The 21744-nt window shown below is 38.2% G+C and overlaps 1 protein-coding gene across 2 annotated transcripts in view; it reads left to right on the forward strand.

The window, feature by feature from the left end:
- The window catches only part of LOC133150234 (beta-1,3-galactosyltransferase 1-like), a 53333-nt gene that overhangs the window by 21194 nt on the left and 10395 nt on the right, over nt 1-21744 (forward strand). The window contains exons 2-3 of one of the 2 annotated variants that reach the window (XM_061272625.1): nt 2855-2902; nt 10288-10391. The gene's annotated coding sequence lies outside the window, so the exon portion shown is untranslated. The remainder of the gene's footprint in view (nt 1-2854; nt 2903-10287; nt 10392-21744) is intronic. The other variant, XM_061272624.1, reaches the window with a different exon arrangement.

Raw genomic sequence — 21744 nt, forward strand, 5'->3', positions numbered from 1 at the left:
TGTGTGTGTGTGTGTGCCTCACAGGCGTGTGCGCTCTTGCATGCACGCGTCGTTGTGCGACTGTGTGAGCTGGACGTGCCGCCTCTCTGAGAACACATTTCAGTAGTGAGTCGCTTGTTAATGGAAGTGTGTGATTACTCTGGATTTGAGCCGACAGTTCGTAGTAGCTGAGCTCCGATCAGGTGACTGACTCGACGTGGCTGAGGCATGCCACTCAAGCTGGAGGGTAGGAAGGGCTTTCCAATTATCCAGAGGGTTCTACTCTCTGCCTATTAGCAGGAAAGTCACAGGGCTCCACTCTGACTTGAACTTGCTTCCTCACTTTCTCTGAACATTATCACTGGTGCTGTTGTTGATGCAGGCAGAAGTCGATCTCAACTATATCGACCAAAGTGTTGGTACAGTGGCGCCATTATACCTATAGAAAAATATAAGTGAAGAAAAATGGAGACCCGCCCAGTGGGAAATGTTTGTTACTTCATCCAGAAGGGCATTTGTGAGGTCAGAAAGATCACTGATGTTAGATGAGCAGGCCTCTTCGACATTCTCTGTTCCATGTCATGATGGATGGGGTTGAGGTTTTGCTGCCTCACGAGCCAGTTGAGATTATTGATGCATCTTGCATGAATGCCGTAATTTCTGTTTTAAAATAATCTACGTATATGTTTGAGGCTAATCTGAACCCTGAAATCTCATGATAAAACGGATGTTTAATGAACAAATGAATGAATGAACATATACCAAAAACTCACACAAGCCTGGTTTTGTCAAAGCATATCACAAATGTATCGTCATTTATGATTGACTATTTTTGAAACAGTATTTTTAATGACCCATATGTCCATATTTATGAAATTAAATACATTCCAGACACATTTTACACAATCTTTTCTTAAAATAGAATTATTTCTCTGATCCAAATTTTTAATTATCATCCTGATTTCATCGCATTTCAAGAATCTAGACTTTTTCTGTGAGGGCTTTTAACATTTTGGGACTTTGTTAATATTTTTGGATGGCAGTAGATTTTTGTTTGTTTATTTTTAATGGCTTGGGTGGATTACTAATGTTTAATTCGGCATGCATGTTTTATTCTAATGAAAGACTTAAGAGAAGATATAAAACTTGAAAAACTTCTTATTAATTTGCCTGGATGTCTGCTTTTGACAAACAAAAATATTCATACCTCACTCACTCACTCACTCACTCACTCACTCACTCACTCACTCACTTCAAAATAGTCCAGGACTGGTGCAAGAAATAGTAATACATTTTCTGGTTACTTGCAATTGGACTAAATTATCATTCACAGGGTGATGATTTTATTCAATTACCAATTAGCGGTGCAATTCCCCGCATCAAGTCACACACCAATTTATATATCACTCACATCAAAAAACATAGTGAGCTGACTCGCCTCAGTAGAAAGGAAGTGAGCAAGACTTCTGTAATTGAAAGATAATATGCTGAATGTGTTCATTTGACTTGATGTTAGCTTTGTGTCAGTGTCTGATGTCATCTCTAGGTTGAATTAGTACCAAAAAGTGAGTTTAAATATAGCCTCTGCAATTTAATGGAGTGAGAAACTACATTTGATATGAGAGAAATAAATTTGACCTTTTGAAGACATAAGTGAGTCTTGAATGTTAAGTTCTCATGAAAGCACATTCATCAATAGATACATCCTCCTTCATCTGTTTGTTGCCGTAGATAACAGAGCCTGCAGCATACAAATGAGTTATCGCTGGTGAGAAACCAAATGCATCCCTTGGTCTACTTCAAGCAAAGCCAAACTTTCATTGGTTTGCAGATATTGTTGCTGTCCGACAACAACATTGCATGTCCACATCTTTGACTCTTCAGTCATTATACTAAACTTCCTCCATGAATTTTTGAGCACTACTAGACCTAAACAACTGACACTTGTTGTAACAAGGCTTTAAGGTTTCTCCAATTGCCACCATTACTGTGCATCAAATATGTATTTCTCCTTCAGGCAGTGTTGCATTCATTTACTTTGTTTTCTTTTGAAAAATTATGAGTACTCATAACAGTAACTGAGCATTTTCTTTTAATTTATGGACTAGCAATGTCATTTATTGAATACATGGTTGTCAATGATCATTAAGGTGAATCAAAATACATTTGGTAAATTATTATTTCAGCAGATTTCAATGTGTCTCTATCAATAAACTACTACTTCAATGTTTGTAATGAGATGTGATTTATGGGATGCAACTTAGCTGGAGATGAAAACGTCCAGCGTGCTTGCTTAAAAATGCCATTTAGCATCAGTTTGGAGTGGACCCAAAAAATGGTCACTTGTGTGAATATGTCAGTAAACTCACTCTCCATAATTTTAAATTTTAATTTAAAAATTTGATTTTAATGGGATGGTTTTTGGTGACTCCTACGCCCGCCCTCACTCACTGGATAGACGATTTAACAGGACTGAACCTTTATCTTTTTTTCCTAATAGCGACATCTGTGTAATGTATATCTGTAAAATGATAAACCTGATACTTCTTTTTTTCTCTTCTTCATTATTCCTCTTCTTTCTAGTCTCCTATTTCTTCTTCTTTTTATTTTTCTTCTTTTTATTTTTCTATTTCTTCGTGCTCTTTATATTCTTCTAGTTTTTCATTTTCTCTGTATTCTTTTTTTTTTTATTCTCGTATTTCTTATTTTTCTTTTTCACTTCTGTTTTCTTCTGGTATGTGAACAGCAATGAAATTTTTTAATGAGATGGTAGACTGTGTAACCGTTTTGAAAACCCACTCACCCCAACTATTTTTCTCAAATGTTCATCTTCGGTGGGCTCCACTGACAGATTCTTTTTTTTTCTCTATTTCAGGGATAGGAAGTTGGCACTCTTATTGTGTTGGAATGGAGCCAGCGTCAGGTACGATATGCAACACTAACTCCAGCTTCCTATCAAATTGCTGCTCAGTCAAGGATTACGCCTATTCCTGGGTTTAAATGGCCCTTCATCATGAGCTATGCTCTCCCTACTGAGGGAAATTTGAAATAAAAATTGTTGCCACGGTGGTTTTCATCTAAAATCATGTTGTTTAATGAAAGGCTTTCTCACCTTTATTGCATATGCATCAATCTTGTATGGGCTAATTATGCGGAAATGCTGAGAAAAAGCAGAGATGCTTTTTCCGTTTTTGAATTATAAGATTGTTGTAATGTATTAAATGAGCCATATCGTGCTAAATCGACTTTTGATCTTTTTGCCATGTTAAAACGCTAATTCCTCACCAAAAAGATCCCCCAAAGTGATGTTCGAAAAACAGCGACCAAAACAACTCATATTTCATTAGTCCGCTATTGTGCCCTTCAATCATTGTAAATACTTGGCTAATAATACCAAATAACAGTGATCAATTGGCCCCAAAATGTATGTGGACATCTCTATTTGGATCCGTTTCAACCGCTGAAAATATTGAAAAGATTTTCCTTTCCATGGGTGAATCAAGAGAATGAGGAAATGAGCACCTTACGTGCAGTGTTTGTCATGTTTTGTCTGTTTATATCTGATATTATTTACAAACTGATTTTTAATTTTAGTCCAACTCTCATTATTAAAGTCCTATAGTTTACCGTATTTTCCATATTATAAGTTGCTCCGGAGTTGCACCAGCCATAAAATGCATAATAAAGAAGCAAAAGACATATACACGTCGCACCGGCGTATAAGTCTCATTTTGGGGGGAAATGTATTTGATAAAATCCAACACCAAGAACAGACATGTCATCTTGACAGGGAATTTTAAATAAAAACAGAATAGGCAACAACAGGCTGAACGGTATGCTAACTTCATATAAACAAGAAACTAACAATGTGCCTGACGTAACAGATTGAGTTATTCGAATAACTATAGCAAAAAAATGACATGCTAACAAGCCCAAACTTCTTCAGCCCCAAGTTACATCAGGTTTTAAGATAGTACTGCACCTCCCCTTAAACTTGCTTGTACACGCTTAGGAATATAAACATTGGCAGTTCTTTTTCCCATATGGGACAAATAAAGGACTCAATACCAGTCCGATAAGACAAAGTATGAAATTAACTGAAGCGACTGAAATTTGCTAAAACACCTCAGTACCTAACTGCATTTACATTATGACACAAATGTGTGGCCGGGGAGCTGTTTGTCATATATGCTCATCATACATAGTATTTCATATGGTTTGTGAAGTATAGATAGATACACATAAGAGTGTAAAATGTTTAATATAATTTGGAAGTGGGACTAGTTATGATGATCATATAACAATATTGAGCGATGTGAAGGTACAGTACCTATTGTATAGATTATATTATGTTTTTCCAAGTGCGTGTACAGGAAATGAATTTGATAGATATGAGATTTACAGGTCACACTTGCTGATGTGAGCTTTCTCTGGCTGCAGCGATGGGGCAATTTAGCAATTCATGCTATAGGTCCAGCAATTTGAGCTATTTGCATAGAGTGTCATAGTAATTTATCAAGGACATTTCAAAGGGTGCTTTATCATGTCCAGCGGCCACATTCATTTCCCCTATGAATATTGTGCGGTGACCTCCTACATCTTCTTCATGTGTCATTATGTTATTGAATAGAGCACTTTATCCAGAATAAAATGCAAACACTGCGCCTGAATTGTCAAGCGCCGTTTTTCGTTGTGAGTGATGAGCAGCCAACAGCAATGACATGTTGGTCTGACTATCTGCTGATTCATTTAGGGGTGTCGGGAAGTCTTTCCACAGTCAAGAAGAAACGTTTGTTTCCTCATAAAAATTGCAGGCAGTTATTCGATTTTTGCAGATGAATCACAATGGAATTAAAGAGAGCCATTAAGAGCATAAACCATGGCAAGTGGCCTCAGTGGGACATTCTTTGTAGTGCAGTGGGTGGTGAAGAGCTGATGAGTGAGGAACACTTTGTGCCTGTGGGCAGTTTTTCATCCCACATTTGGTTTCAACACTATAAAATAGAATGGCTTTAAGCGAGTTAATAGAAAATCTGATTTATTTGAAAAGAAAGAAGTTTATCTGCATATATTGTTTTACACCATGTAAATGTTTAAGAAATAAAGCTGCTTGAGGTTTCAAATGGTAAAAACAGGATTCAAATTTGATTCAAATTAAATTGTCAAAAGAACGTTGAATACAGGAGATGCTCTTCCGATCCTATTGTTGAATAAGTGCTTGTTGATTTATGGCGTGCACCAGGACATCTCCGTGCTGTTTAGAATGAAATGGTAATAAATTCAAGCACAGAATTATTTGTCTCAGCTAAAATCTGATTCACTGCAGCCTTCTTTAAAGACTTCACCTGCTACATTCTGGCAGCTTAACTCCTGTCATAGAGTGAAGATCACACAGGGATCAGCAAGTAGCAAATGCAAATGAGGGTTTTATTGAACTGGGGTGATATTGGGTGATGTTCCTGCATCAGAGCAGTGTCAGCAAAACTGCCACCTAGTCTGATGACTGCACTGTAAGCCCACCAAATTATTGTATGTACATAAATAGCTCCAATGATATTCACTGTTGAAAGTAACAGTTATGTATTTTCTGTATTCAATGTATTTTTGCTGCCTCGTTTCCAACTTGGTTGCATTATATCACATCAGGTGGATGTTGAAATAGCGGTATGCCATAGATATGCCATATAGACGCCGTGTGTGTCTGTGCGTGTGTGTGCGCGCGTGTGTGTGTATGTATATATATACGATTGGTCATTTCATGATTTTCCACGCATGGTTGGTATTTTTGCTTAACCAATCTTAAGTGTTGAAAATTGCTTTCTTTCTTTGATGATGCGAACGTTAATGCTTGAACAAACACCATTTTGATGGTCTCCTGGGAGATTTGCCTGTATTAAAGTATCTCTTGATAAATAAAAGATTTGCTTAAAATGATGGTTGCAAGCTGCTTTTGTTTCCAAATCTGTGAAGTGTAGCTCCATTCTGACTTCACTTTCCTTTTAGAAAAAATTATACGCTCGCTGTCTCTCATCCTCATGAGTCAATTCCAAGCTGGAATAATTTTATATGTATTCAGATTGTTCTGCAGCTTTTTAAACAACTCTAAAGTACCTTCTCTAAAATCTAGGACATGTCATGAAGAGCCGTAATAACTCATTTGAGCCTCCCAAAAATATTCAAGTTTTTAGCAAGTGATCCATACTTTGGGCCACGCCCATAAAAACTTAATACCTTATGGACTTAATTCCTTATGGTCTGACACCACGCAACACAGTATCCGCACTGACCTTGTTGCCACTTTTGCATTAATATGCTAGTGGAAGAAAATGCCTACATCTGGCTAACTCCAAGATGTCACAGAAAGAAGGCCACTTATGAATGTTTTCTGCCAAAGCACTCTTTGTCTCCTCCTCCCCTTTGGAATTCCGCACCATCACAGGATACAAAACTTTGAGCCCAAATCTATCATTCAGGACAACCACCTTCTTTCCTCTCCCTTCCCACCAATCACACCCTCGAAATGTCTGTAGGACTCACACCATGGCATCCAGTGACCCTTTCTGTCATCAGCACCATCACCCCCAGTCCTGTGTCAGAGCAAGACCAATTTACTTTATCTGCTTGTCTCCACACTGCTTTTTGCTGAAGTAATGTTGCCATTTTGTTTCTATTCGACCCCTTGCCCTCAAATGGAGGGCATTATGAAAGGATTATACACGTCGGGTCAGGCCTCTGTGTCGTTACTCACTGTTTGTCATGGAAGGTGGTATTTTGGCCAGAATCAGACAGGAAATGAGGCATTTTCTGAACGCTCCATTGTCAGATCACTCGGGATCAGATGCTCTTCTTCAAACGAAATGTCGATGCTCCCGCCGGCCAAGGAGGGTCCGTCTTTCAAGGGACACCTGGAAATGCGCAGTGCAGCGGGGGCTCCCTTTTGCGAGAACGGCTGTAATTGAAGTGGAAATGACAAAAGGGACCCTGGAGTCCAAGCTGCCTGCCAGGACTGAGGAATCACACAGAGGAGGCAGCCGGCCTCTCCTGGGGTAGTAATGCGGGGAGGGCTGATTTTTCTCACCTTGACGTGCAATTAGACTGGAAGCATGAGGGGGGAAAAAAACGCTTCAACTTCCCATTTTGAATTTTCTGACAGAGAAGTTTGGACACAAAGTGATTTCTTTTGCAAATTTGCACCCCTTTATTTTTTCATCAAGCCAACCAACATTTCAATTAATTAGCAAAACAGCAACAACTTTGTTGCATTATGCTCGAGACTAAAAAAAAATAAAAGGCTGTTGCTGAGATTAATTGAATGAACATGAAATTATCATTTCTCAGAAAGTGTCATGAAAGAGTTTTCCAATGAGGCTATTGTCAGTGTAATGAATTGCTCATGCTCTTGGACAGTGGGGAGAAAACCTAGCAATAGAATACAAAATTTAGTTACAGCATTCAGCATTAACTCTGGATTAACCACTGTTGCTAAAACGCCTTTAGTGTGTACATTAACCTTAATCCATATTATATCATTTGGAGTGTTCCGGCAGGAAATCCCCCAGGATCAAATGTAAGCCAACACAGTTTAGAGATTATAGCGGTATGAGACTGAATTTTTGAAGATAGTGTATTTCAGGATGCGCGACTGGCTCATCGTGCAGTAAATGCATCTAATGGGTCAACCATTAGTTTTTGCCTTTTCAACATCCATAACTTGTTAGCAAGCCTTTCTGTTCCCTGTGAAAGGTTACCAAGTCTGGGAACAAGTACAAGCACAGATCTTAATATTGATTCATGTGAAAGGGCTACCAGTTTGATACGCACTTCTGAAATAAAACATTTGCTCAAATACAAACTCAACTTTATTTTTATTGCACTTTAAAACAACCAATGCCGTACGTAAAAAGTAAACACTATGAAACATTACAAAAAAAAAATATTTGTGTAAATTTCTGCCAGTCTTCATCTTTTTAAATGATCCCTTTGTCATTATTACTCGGAAATCACAATGTGCCATCACTGGTGAGCTCTTTTTAAAACGGGCTCACGGACTACTCATGAGGTCCCTGGGGGCTGCCTGATGCCCGCCGGAGTTACCCTAAAGAGTTTTAGATAAAATGAATAAAGTCAAAGTGGCAAAGATAGAAGCACAAAGCATTTCACATCTCTCTTTTTTGTACTGCATGTTTGAAACATTCAACCGAATTACATTACAAAATATTGTCTGTGCATATTTAATCATGGTAATTATAAGAAATTAACATAGAAGTGTTGGTCTTCATTAATCTTCTGATGTGAGGTTTAAAATATAGACTAGCCTCAAAATCACCCTTTTTAAAAATGTAATTAAAGACTGACTATGGTAAAAATGTGAAATATTCACAAATCATTCATACATTGCATCATTCCAGCTAAAAACCCTTGATCATAGATTCTTGTGCATAATCTGAGCAGAAAGAATAAAATCCACTATTTCCTATTAATGAGGACACAAAACAATCTTGATCTTTTGGAAGCGTATTCTTATGAATATTATTAATATGCACACTTACTGTCCTCAATATTTAGAAAATCATAAAACAAGCTTAAATTAGTTTAATGATATAAAACATTATAATCATTGCAATTGAAATCAAAACAGAGACAGCTGTATTTCTGCTGTATGACATCTTTTCTGTACCCTGACAAAGATAATTCAGTCAGATTAATTCAAATAACAGAGTATTTTCTAAATTAACAATTACACATGTCTCATCATTGCAAGCTGTGCAAACATGAACATTGCAGTACACATGCTGCTTTTTCGGGACCCTCCATAGATGCATGTTCTATCTATTTGTCCTATTCTGGGTTACGGCTAAACTGGAGTGCATTCCAGCTAGCATTGGGCTAGAGGGGAACAAATGTCTATGAGCAATTTAGTGTCTTCAATGAATTTACCATCCGTATAAAGGCAATGTAGGAGGAAGACAGGGTGCTTTGAGAAAACACAATTGAGCAAGCACAATTGGGTTTAATTGAGCTGGTCAATGATATGTTTGCATGAAAAGAGAGCTATACCGGAAAGACAAGATGACAAAAGAGACCATAATTTAATAGTGATAATTATAGGCTGCACCTGACCTATTGCTCAAAGTCAAGATCAGCAATTGATGGCTCGATGAATATGTGCAGACTGTTGAAAAATCTCAGCTGGATGTCTATACTGGAATTTGCTCAGAACAAGTATTAAGAGACTTGGAAAAATCTCAGCTGGATGTCAAAACTGCGATTTGCTCAGAACTAGTCTTACATGACCACTTAGTATTTCCTTTGACCAAGATGAATACATATTCATATTCATAGTCTTGAATACATTTTCTGCCAGAGCTTTTTCTATTTTCTCTTTTATTACACACAAAGTAAAGAAGTTGGAACAATAGATTTCAATCTCGCAAACCTTCGGCTTGCAGGATGACGTGTCATTTTGAACAATTTGTCTGCTGTGCCAATTTTGAAGTTTAACCAGACAACACTTGGCTAAGTTAAAAAAAATCAAATATTTGTGATTATTTGTTAGTTGCAATTTTGTTGCGGGGTTGCAAAAAGTAGGAAGGCAATGACATAGTGGTTCAAGCAAGAAGGTGCATTTTTTTTGGCAAAGATAGATCACAACACTTTCATTCGGTTATTTATTTTCACACTTGAGCAATTATAGTTATTACCTTTTAGGTAAAATAAATACATGTGGTTGCTTTAAACACATTAACAAAATTCTCGAAATATTTGCCCTTTGAAATTAAAAGACATACAAAATTCCATTTTTTGGGTTGTCCAAAGACTCTGAAAGTGACTTTGAGAGTGCAGTTGTCACTCAAACCAAAGTGAAAAGTTCCCTCTTCCGCTCCAAAGTGTTGACATTCCTCATATGTGAGTAAACAGGCTCTATTGACAACTGTGCTGGGAATATGGGGTCTGCTTGCCTACCCACTAAAGAATGAACATTTGCTTCACCAAAGACTTTTCACAGCTTGCGGTAGGTCCCCATTTCCCTGTGACAACAGAAAGGATATCTCTCTGTTGATCAGCAAACCTTAAAAATAATGCATCTTTTGCATCAAGCAATCGCCAGGGTCAGTTTTTTTCAGATCCCCTTTTAACACACTACGATGTGCTGTCTAAACAAGCAAGCATCTTGTTTGTTTCAAAACTGACAGCCTGTGTGTTTTCTGACTCATTTGCAGCAGAGATTTCAATTAATATTCCTCCGTGACTGACTGATATGCCAAATGACACAATTTCTCTGTTCTTTCCACTGCATCTGTGTGACAGACGCATAGATTCAGGTGGTCGTATTGAGGCGTCTGTCAACAGTAAGCAGCACAGCATCCATGAAGGCTTTTGCATATTCACTTTGATGTCACCAATATGCCAACGTGAGTCCAAAGCCCAAGGCAGCCACATGTTCAGACATTCTGAGCTGCTAATGAGCCAGATATACTTTGGTTAACTACAAACATGCATTTCTACTTTTGTATTTCCTTCTTTTCTTTGTTGAAAATCCCCACTCAGTTTATTCATCAGAATCTTATTTTCCTTCTGCCCATCCCACCAAACTCTCACTCTTTATCTATAATGCTATTGACTATAAAATGAAGTATGCCCTGAAATAGAGTTCATCAAACGAAAGCCAAGCTCTGGAAAATCATTACGTATCGCAAACATTGGAGATACGGAAAAATCCCCAACTCAGACGATGGATGAAAGACAACCAGTTTTTGAAATGCATTTTTGTACCTTTGTGGGATTCTTGACCCATTTCGAAAAGCCTAGCTCACAGTGAGCACTTGAGAATTGGAATATTACTTGCGGTCATAAATCAGCATAGTTCAAAGTCTGCTGTTTGTGTGCTATCAAATAAAGCATTGGCGAGCTGTAAACCTGTGACGAACATTAGAACGAATTAGCTATTAGCGTATCTAGGGTAAAGGAGTGTAATGAATCATGTTTCTAACCAGTACTGCTGTTTGTCCAATGGAATTGCCGCTTTTTCCCACATCCCTGCTGTGTATGTTCATGTGTGGTGTGGGTTGAATTACAAACCCACACTGGCAGTCATTACTATGCAGCAGGCGACTGACGAGCTATTAGGCTCCTTTGCAGCATCGTAATTCTTCCTCTACTGATATTTAATAATAGAGCAAAAAGAATCTTTGCATCAAAATCAATAGAGTTTGAAAAAAAAAATACATTTGAACATATTTGTAGAATTTTTTTCTCATATAATGATTTAAAGTAGACATGCTTATAAATCCTTCTATTTGTATATTTTAATCCTTCAGTCATGGTCTATATAAAATGGATCAGCAATGCTTTTATCTGAATTCATCGTTATTATCCCATCTCTTTTACTCCTTTTCTAAGGAGCATGTGGAAGAAGTCATTTTGGTGTGGTCTCTTTAAATACAAATGAGTTACTTCACACCTCGCCCCCTCCAGGCCGCAAAGTGTGCACCTCTACTCTGGTTTGTAGTTTGTTAGCAGAGGTACATTTATCTTGCGGTGCACAAACCTTTTTGATTAATTAAAAGATATCAACAGCAGAGGACTAGTCCATCCAACTGTACATGTTGGAGCCAGAATCTGACCCAGAGTAAGAGGACAGCGAATAACACGAACCTGCAGAACCACAACTTCAGATGAACGTATCACAATGGTCACTGTCAGAAACTCGTGAGAAATAAAGATGGAGGATTTGCGAAATCGTTTGGCCATACCCATGATCTTGTTCGGCAGTTCCGCTGCAAAGACTGTGACGTAATTATTTGAAATACGTAATAGGGAATGAATAAAATTGAACGGATTAAAAAATATTTCCCAAACAGATTACAAAAGTATATCTGCAGCACCTGGAGGGATTAGATTAAAAAAATTTCTACACTCCTGGGGACTCCAAGTGCACGATAAATCGAAAATAAACACCCTCTCATTACCCATACACAGGCTGATGTGTTATATAAATTATATTATGCAGTTCATTATAGCTGTTAATATAGTTGATTATAGCATTTTGTAAAACATCAGATAAATATTTTCTCGGCTCCTTTTTTCAATGGTCAGTTGGTCAGATGAAATTTTGTTTGTATATTTTTGTCCAAATGCAATAAATTAGAGGTTGCAGGCTGTAGGAGAGGCATTAGTAATGTATGTGTAACAACGTAAGACTGGTTCATTTTAGACTCTAAAATGTCTCATTCTAATTACCATGATTAGATATGCACAGTCAATATTTTGCTCTAAAATTTAGAGCGTGCAAGTGTCTGAAAAAATGCCCCATGATGGTGTAAATTGTATTTTCTTTTCTTCCTTTCTGGCAGTGAGCCATTAGTCTGATCAAATCTAATTGTCCATTTAGAGCACTCCAGCTTGATGGGTCTTACTAATTGGTCCCACATTAACAACCACAATTACTACTGCGGCCACAAGATAATGTGTTTTCTAGAATTGCCAACCACCATATGAGTACCACAAATAACTGGAATTATTACTCAGTTGGTTATATTTTTTGGAATAATTATCAAACTGATCATACCACATTAGGAACCCTTTCCGATTAAAATGAAACCCAAGCAAGTGCTGCAATAGCATCGCAGTGATTGGCTGAGAAATTCATCCCCTTTGCATATGTGCAGTATGATTTAGTTTAATCGAAAGTCTCCAAGTAATATGTTGACAATTACTGTGTATCATCTGATCAAGATATACTAGCTAATTAGAGCTCTGATTAGCTCATCCACACTCCTTGATTTAAAATGACTAACCAGTCGAAAATGAAAGTGACCTGAAGCCCGCTGCGCACTGAGTGATCCTGCCAAGTCAAGAACTCTTGGTTCTTTCTTACAACTACTATGATTCAATGAGCACTTGAGCAAATACCAATTAGCCTAATTAAACTTATAAACAGATTCCCAGTTACATCTTAACATTGACTGTATGGGAATTTTAATTAGGTGTTTAATGAGAGAAGCTTCTTGATAATTAAAGCCACGCTGCGAGTGTCTATATCACATTGCATTGAGAGTTTCCTGTTATTTAGTAAAGTACTTTACTGTGGCCAAAAGGCCGGATTTTCTTTTTTCTTTTGCGAGAGTCCCTTGCTATGTCCTTGGTTGGGCAATTTTAATCTTCAAATATTCTCCCATCAAGACTTCCGCCTGTAACGTGGAAGCAAGTGGGCAAACACCAAAGAGGGGTGACTCATTGAGTATTTCAGAACCTGCACATTGCTTTATCTAACACTTTTGATGGCGAGCATGTTTTTTTATTCTGGATGAAATTAATTAAATAAGGAGAAGGATGCATCTTTGGAGGTCCATAAATTAAAAAAGGAAATTAATAAATGGGGGCTCTACCCACTGTGCCCAACCTTTCTCGTGTCACCAACCAAGTGGTTAATTGAATCTACCTCTCATCAAGTCATCATTGTGTCATCTGGATGACTGTAGTTATTGTAATAGTGGGAGCCCTGCACTTTAAAAAAAAAAAAAAAAAAAAAGTCCATAAGCTGGTCTTTTAATTCTAGCCTCCAGCATCATGTTGAAAGTGGAATTGCTCTTTGCAGTTGTTGGCTCCCGATAATTTTCCCAAGTCAGAAACACCATGGTTGAAACACTTTAATAGCCTCTTACAACCTCCTAGCTCAACAAAGCATCGGTCACTCAGTCTTTTTACATACATACATAATAGCTTAATGGAAGTTGATTGTGTTGTAATTGCATGGAAGTTTCACAGTGGTGCTGCACTTACAAGCGTCTATATTGCGTAAGAAGGAAAGTGCTTAAGTATACACAACCATGCACGGAAAGTCAGAGTTGACCGGCACCTTTTATAAGTGCCTACTGCATCTGACAGGAAAGTGGATAATAGACAGACTTACGTGGATGGGATAATCTGCGAAGTCAGAGAAGTGCGTAGTTATGTGTTTTTTATCTGACATTTTGAGCACAGAGGAGACTATGGCCCTAAATCGATTTATTGCTTTAATCTATTACTTACTGCAATCTATGCTTTTACATTGTGCAGTTTCAAATTTTAACATAGTGACAGTAGTACCTGCGCCATTGCATAGCTGGGATTGTCAGTATATTTTGTGGCGATGTCAGGGTATTCACAAAATCGCGACATGAAAAGTCTTTTGTCCTGGTATAAAATAATGAGAAATATGCTTAATTTTTTGTTTGGGGTCATTTACATGTAGGTATATTGTTTAGCTGGGCTACTACAGCACTCTCTCCACTTTTCTGTTAGAGTGTACATGCACCAATTGGTTGTGTATACCATATAACCATGTGATCACATCACAAGAAATATACTGATGACTGACTTGTCCACGTGACTAAAATGCTCCATGTGAATGCAGACATAATGTGGACAAAAAAACAGCGACACTGCCTGTGAGTAGGTTACTTAAATGGTGTATGGTTATTGTTATTGCCAGATAAAAAAAGATGATAGAATTGAAATAATGTGAATTGCAGGACACATTGACTATTGACACTTCCAACACACCTCATAGCCCCTAGCCTTTCTGAGCACTGCTTTGCAATCAATTGGGCACCCTTTGCACACCCGCCCGTCTCTGTAGGCCTCTGCTTGGCACAGGCCATGTCGTTAGCCGTGGGGCTGTCATCCTCACCTTTGACCTCAGATGAGAAGAGACAACCCGCCAAATTAAATACTCAGCGGAGAACAAGGATTACCATATATTGTTACTTGGCTATTGTCTACCTGTGTTGCCTTTAAGCGTGTTCCTGTGTGTCTGATTTTGTTTGTTTAAATTTTATGGACTTCTACAAAGGAATCAAAATAGACCAGGGGTGTCCAAACTTTTTGCAAAGAGTCTCAAATACTGTGAGGTAAAAATACATGTTACCAGTCACTTTGTTCTAGTTTGTACTTTTTGTCTGGTGGTTTCGATGGAATTCCTTGAAAACTTCCACCGTCTCTTATTTCAGAAAGTACCCTAGAGTGCGCCACAGGTCGGCTGCCATCTTCGGATGAAATATGAAATTGTTTTTTTGTACGAGTGTATTTTATCATGTGGCGAACAGTCCTGACAGGCCACACATGATTATTATTTTTTTTCCAGAGACTGCGGCCCGGTAAAAATCTGGCCCCCTGGGCCAGACCTCGGTATAGGCAGTATCTACTTCCTAATCACAAAATATGAATACTGTACTGTCAAAGTCGTGAACGGACAATTTTTCAGTCAAATGTTTTGTTGTTGTGAGCATACAATGAATAGTGCTGCGGCAATTACATTTTTTTTGGATGTACACTACTGTTCAAAATACTGTTCAATAATTTTTTTCCCATGAAAACTAACAAGGGTTTTCAATGGTTTTCTAATCATCCATTAACGCAATTAGCAAACACAATGGACCATTAGAACACTGAAGGGATGGTTGCTATGGAATTTTAAAAAAATAAGGACATCACACTTTTGAACGGTAGTGTATATGAATGTGAACACGCTAATAAATTATTTGATGTTCACAAAAACCTGTGAGAAAACACATAGAAACTACTAAAGCCTTTTGAGAAGGACTCAGACAGTCACCTCTCCGCCCTACTTATACCAAGAACCTTCATGGAATACTTTTTGTCTTGCTACTTTAAAACCCCAAGCTTTCTCACAATAGTGCAATAATTAGTGTGTTGTAAGTTTAATACCCTAATGAAACTCAATGGTGATGTTTGGATAATGTAACTAACATTCTATTCATATGATATTTTGCGATATTCCAAGACTGACTGTGTGCATTGTTAGAGAGGAATTAGAATTCATGTTTTTCTGACTACCTCATCCTCTTACTACTCATTACCTGACCTGACATCTTATAATTTTCTCGTACTGTTTGTCTTTTATGTGGGCGAAACTAGACTGATTTTACAAAAGGTGTTAGTGGAGATTAGGGAAATATTGAGTCCTTTTAGTGACACTGTAACGCCCACATTTTCTTAATATGGTGTCGTGATTGAGAGCTTCTCTGATGTGCCACTGTTGTTGAAGCAGTATTTAATTTTTGGCTTTCCACACATGGCTAAAAGAAAAAATCAGATTCCATCGTTTTATGATTTATGTACTTATGGACATATATTATTTCTGACTTGGAGTATCAGCCCAACATTATGCTCCACTCTACAGGAGGCCGTCAAAATGTCAGTCGTGTGAATGTAGCACATCAACCGGCCCCCCAACTCGCACAATTATATCTGCAGGACTGAACAACAAATTCATTTTCAAGCAGATTCTTTTTTTAATGTTCTTACCATGACTATACCAGTTAACCTTTCTGCATCCCAGTAAGGAACTCCTCATTGACTGTGTCCCCTTGCAGCCACCGCAGAGGAGGCATATCATTAAGGTTCTCTTCCAACATGCACATATCATTTGCATATTTTGCCCTATAAGCCTTTTGTCACCATAGCAACACTCTCGAGAGTTGCTTTTTGACTTCTTGGCCACGTAGTCCCACATATATGATGTATGACGTGTCCAACCAATGTATAGTCATTTGCATAGAAGCACTCCTATGTTTTATCCATTTTAAAGCCCGTACGGATAATGGATGGATGACTCGCCTAATTTTTAAATACTCAATGTTGACTAGTTTGCTGCAGGGGTGAAGTAAAAATAATTGCTGAACCAAATTGAATGAGTAATGATCAAAGGCATCTTTCAACTACAGTTCGATTTGGAATGGTAAATTCTGATCTGGTTTATGTTTCCAATGGAAGGTGTGTTGGCAGGACTTTGATTGTTCCAACCAGCTATGTAAATTGCATGACATTTAAAAAAAATTACAGACTATTGAGGGCACTTTAATAAACGATGCAACTACTGAATTACTGTAATTTCTTGACTATAAACCCCACCCAAATATAAACCGCAACAGCTAAAATTAGAGGAAAATCCTGTTTTGCTCACATATAAGGTGCACTGGACTATACGCTTCAGGTGTTTTAATATTTAATTTCCATATATAAGAGAATATGAACGATCCATAGATAAACCGCAGAGTTCATAGCTTGTGCAAAAAGTAGCCTCTTATAATATAATCTGGAAAATACGGTAAAAAAAAGATTAAGTTTGTCCTTGGATAGGCCACGTTATAACATAGGATAGTTAAAGGAAAGAATGTTGCGCACACACACACGCATAAATTTGCTCATCTGATTATTTTCCCATTTTTACTTCTGTATTATGTGGTCTAATTAAAAAAAATATATATATATATATATTACGCAGAGTAATTCTTCTGTGTTCAGACGCATATTTCTTCATGTAAATAAGACTTAGTATGTTGCCTTGCTAACAGCTTCAGCCCTCTACATTCCTGCTCCTTACTAGGAATCGTGATTGTGAGTGGATTTGTCCCAAAACGGGCAAAGCGAGGAACGAGGAAACGGCTGTAAATGAAAACAAACTTGTCTTACACAATGTTGTGTTTTGTATGAAATTGCATTCCCCAGGGAACAGGAAGCATTTTTCAAAGCAAGTGTTTTTCGGCACAGCGCTGTTTCACAACTCTCTCGCCTCAAACACACATCGAAGATGATCGGTGCATAACCCGGGCTTTTTTTTCTTCTTAGTTTTTGTGACATCATGCAAGAAGACTTAATGTCTCATCAGGTCAAACTTTGCTAGCCCGCCAGCTATTTCTCAGAGCTGTCACACCTTCCTGGTGTGAATATCATTCCTCTGAGAATTGTGTCACACCTTTGCTACCAACCACATCGAACCCACTCCCCAGATTGCAGCCGAATCAAAAACAAAAAAATGGGGCCAAGACAGTGAGTTTGGTTGTACATTATTCTACTATTTAACCATGTAGGCTACTGTACTCATTTTATTGTCAATCGATAGTCATACACAAATTCGTCCAAGTCCTCATCTTCTGTATCTAAATTAAGTTGGGCAAGTTCGCCATGAAACATGCCAAGTTTCCATCTTTCCAGAAAGCTTGAATTGTGCCTCGTAAGCATGTCTCTGTCGATGCCATTTCAGGGGATCCTAATGCTATTTGCTGTGCCTAAACCGATTTTTATTCATCAACGGCAGCGGAGGTATATAATCTACGTATTACATACAGTCCTCTGATCCGTTTACCGTTTTAATGAACTCTGATTGCTTCATTGGATCTACATATTACGCCTACATATATATTGGGTAACAGAAGCCACACAACATCTACAGATTTTGGAATTTGGTCCACACAAAAAGGCGCACCTTATTAAAAGACGTCTTCTGTTTTTGAGAAAATGAAAGGCCTTTAAATTGCGCATTATAGTGCAGAAAATACGGTAACTTGGAAATAGTGTTTTTACTTCCTCCCTCTTATATCCACCGGTCTGCATTTGTACTGTTCTTTAAGCATTCAGGCGTCAGGCATCACATCAATACTCCAGTGTTAATTTAGTTTGGTAAAATTTGTGGTTCTCATTAATAACTTTTTGGAGGAGCGATAACAGTAATTATGTGATACAATCATGCCATGCCGCATCGCTTCCAAGCATCCCAGATAAGTGGAAGTGTACAGATCTTAAGAAATCACACAATTCCAAGTGTATTGGGCTTGTGTCAAGTGGGCAAAGCACAGGACACATTGTCCATTGTGAGGACCGCCTTTAGTGAGTGTTAATCCCCTCCAAATCTATACCCACTTCACCATTTCTGATTCGAGGAAAGGATATATCTGAATTTGAAGCTTAGTGAGCCCGACGGGTTGAATTATTTATTTACCAGGCTCGTACTGAGCAGCGTGGCCTCTGACCACACCACCTGCTGCCTCGAGATTGCAGCTTCACCTGTGGGTGCAAGCGGCATCAGGGGACAGGCAGTCCACAGAGGTTATCACGCCATCCATGCACAGAGTGTTTGATGTGCACTTGGTGACTGCAGAGCAAGTGCACATAGAGATAACGTTCCCAACACAGTAATATTCGTCCGTCTATCCAGCCAGCATATTCATATATTTCTTTATTATTTTTTTAGGGTTTATTTTATCCTTCACACAGAAGATTTTTATTCTCTCCCGCTCTGAAGTATATCTAACCTTTTGTTGAATATCTGGCAGATTTATTGGAATTCCGGGATTTAAAAAGATAACTGGAACATGAATCAGATTAAAGCAAGGAAATGAATGATTTTTTTTATTCATGAAAGGAAGCTAAATTGTCTTCCAACTGAAACACGTTATTACATTATATTTTTGATGTCTGTCAGTGATCCTTACGGGGTTTTCTTGTCCATGTGTTTCCAAGTGCTGCATTTCAAAAGCTTACACTATTATCTTGAGTAATGAGATGAATCCAGAAAATTCAGCTCTAATTACAAGCCACCAATGGCTAATTTAACCGTACCCTCAGCCGCCCACACCACTCATCATCAAGCCAAAATAATACACTTGTGAATTAGTGTTGCAGCATGAGGCATGAAGTTCTCCAACACAAACACCACACATCGACAACTTAGTTGTATTTTTTTTAATGACACGACTTGGAAGATCAAAATGATCAATTATCAAAAGCCAACTCCACACAGGATGGCCGGAGCTGGAATCGAACCCTGCACCTCTGATCTGTCATGCAGATGTGCTAATCACCTTTTTGGTGATTATATTGATTATATTAATTAGTCCCGTTGTTTTATAACAGTAGACTGGAAGTGCAAAACTGCTCGCTTGCTGATATTTTCCAAAAATAAGCAGGCAACAAAAGTTGTACTTGGTTGTTTCATTTCTGACTTGATGGCCTTCACAGATATCTTTATAAAGAAAACATTGAAAAATCAATTTCTGGTCATACGTCTTCTTTAAAAGCAAAGCTGTTTCACAAAGCATGTACATCATCAATTCTCGGCTGATGTTTAGTTTATTGCGAAGCGGTGGATACTTTTGTAGTTAGAACCTACGCGACCTGAATACAGCTCAGGTTCTGTATCATGTGTGAAGACAGGTTGTGTTTTGAATGTCCGATGTAGCCCCCCCATGTTCTGGAGATGTTGAGGCTGCCAGCTGCAGGAGCAGATATTTGCATATGTGTTGGCATGTGTGTGTGTCAGAAACTAGCACCTGCTCAGGATCAAACGAGAAACTAGCAGTAGTTTGACAAAACTGCTGTGGTGGAAAAGGGTGAAGCACAGTATAAAGGTTTACTTCTTTCTTTAACCTCCCAATTTTGCATACTTTTTACATTGAGTAGAAAAAATAAGTTTTTCACCCTTTGTTTTGCTTACACCAGATCTGGACAAAGTCCCCAGGCGGGAAGTGTTTAATTCAGAGAACAAATACCACAGTACATGTGACTCAAAGTACAAGAGTAGCTTTGAATAACCTGTGCCGAGGTTTTCATGCTTGCAGGTGTGAGCGTATCAACCAAAAATGAGAAGAAAACCTGTGAGTTGGATTATGATTACAGTGCTGTTGCCCAAGGTTGTGTATTATCTGGACAGGCATAGTTGTCGGTCTATAAGAGGATGTGTTCAGCCTGTTCATGTCAGGCCTGCCTTCCTGCACCAAGATGGTGTCCCTGATAACTGCTTAATCCCTGAAAGCTAAACTGCCGTGCAGTCGGTGGGCAAAAGCCTTCTGTAGTCACATTTAAAAAGGTGTTCAATTAAAAGGGAAGGCTCACAACCACCAGAATAGTTCAAATTGTCTATCTTAACCCTCGTTATGTCACTGCAACTAATTTGGGTTATCAACAGGTCATCATTTTATCTTGTAATTCCAAGTATTGACATATGGATCTACTTCTGCTACAATATTGTTTAATGCCACACGTATTAGGTGAGCTAAACCTAAAATGGATTGTATCCAATGAGATCTAAAAGTTGCAATTTGAATTCTTCTGTGTGATCGGCTTCTAGGCTTTTGCACCAGCCTGATTTAGTTGTTTGTTTCTGGAAGGGTTACACACTGCAGTTTCCTAAACTGCCATTGCAGTGTGATTCATTTTGCTTTCATACAGATGATGTTGATCCGATTCCCGAGTGTCCAGCCACTACCGGTTCAAAGTCCAGATGAAAGATGAGTCGGTTTTGCCTCGAGAAAGGCATCTAGTATAAAAACAACTGCCAAACAAAATCACGCTTGACTTATTTCATTGTTCCGATTAGTATCGATCATGTCTTAGCTTGACCACTGTTTATTTTTCACTCAAACGCAACGCTGTCTTTTCATGTTGGTGTTGCAAGTATAAAGTTTGCGTGTTGCAGGCAAAATCTTAAAATAAGGCATTCAGACTTTGTTTTTTTAAATACAAAATCTCTTCAGCATAGGTTTTAGCAAGACGGCATTTATAGGAGTCAAAAAAGTGTGTTTTGTTTTGTTTTAAATCTCAAACTCTCCCTTTATTGTGAATAACTTATTTTGCATGCAATTCAAAGCACGAGTAAAACAAATGCATTTTTAGTCCTTTTGAAGCAGACCAAGATGACTTGAGATAGTTTCACTGGTGTGCACATCAATTTCTACATACTGTACAGGAGTAAAACAAATATATGCAGGGGAAATAGATGAAAACATAAATAATGACCGTATCGCTTAGTCCTGAGCGCTCACTTTCCTTTTATTATGAACTCACAGGGACACTGAGTTTGCTCAGGTCGTGCTCATTGTCTTAAAACTGCCATTCTGATCAAATTCCCCCTATGCTCTTCCAGAAGGCACTGAATTGTACCACTGCAGATCCTCCTTGTGTGACGGCTTGTTTATATTCAACACC

This window comes from Syngnathus typhle, linkage group LG2 (assembly GCF_033458585.1).
Source record: "Syngnathus typhle isolate RoL2023-S1 ecotype Sweden linkage group LG2, RoL_Styp_1.0, whole genome shotgun sequence".
NCBI lineage: Eukaryota > Metazoa > Chordata > Actinopteri > Syngnathiformes > Syngnathidae > Syngnathus > Syngnathus typhle.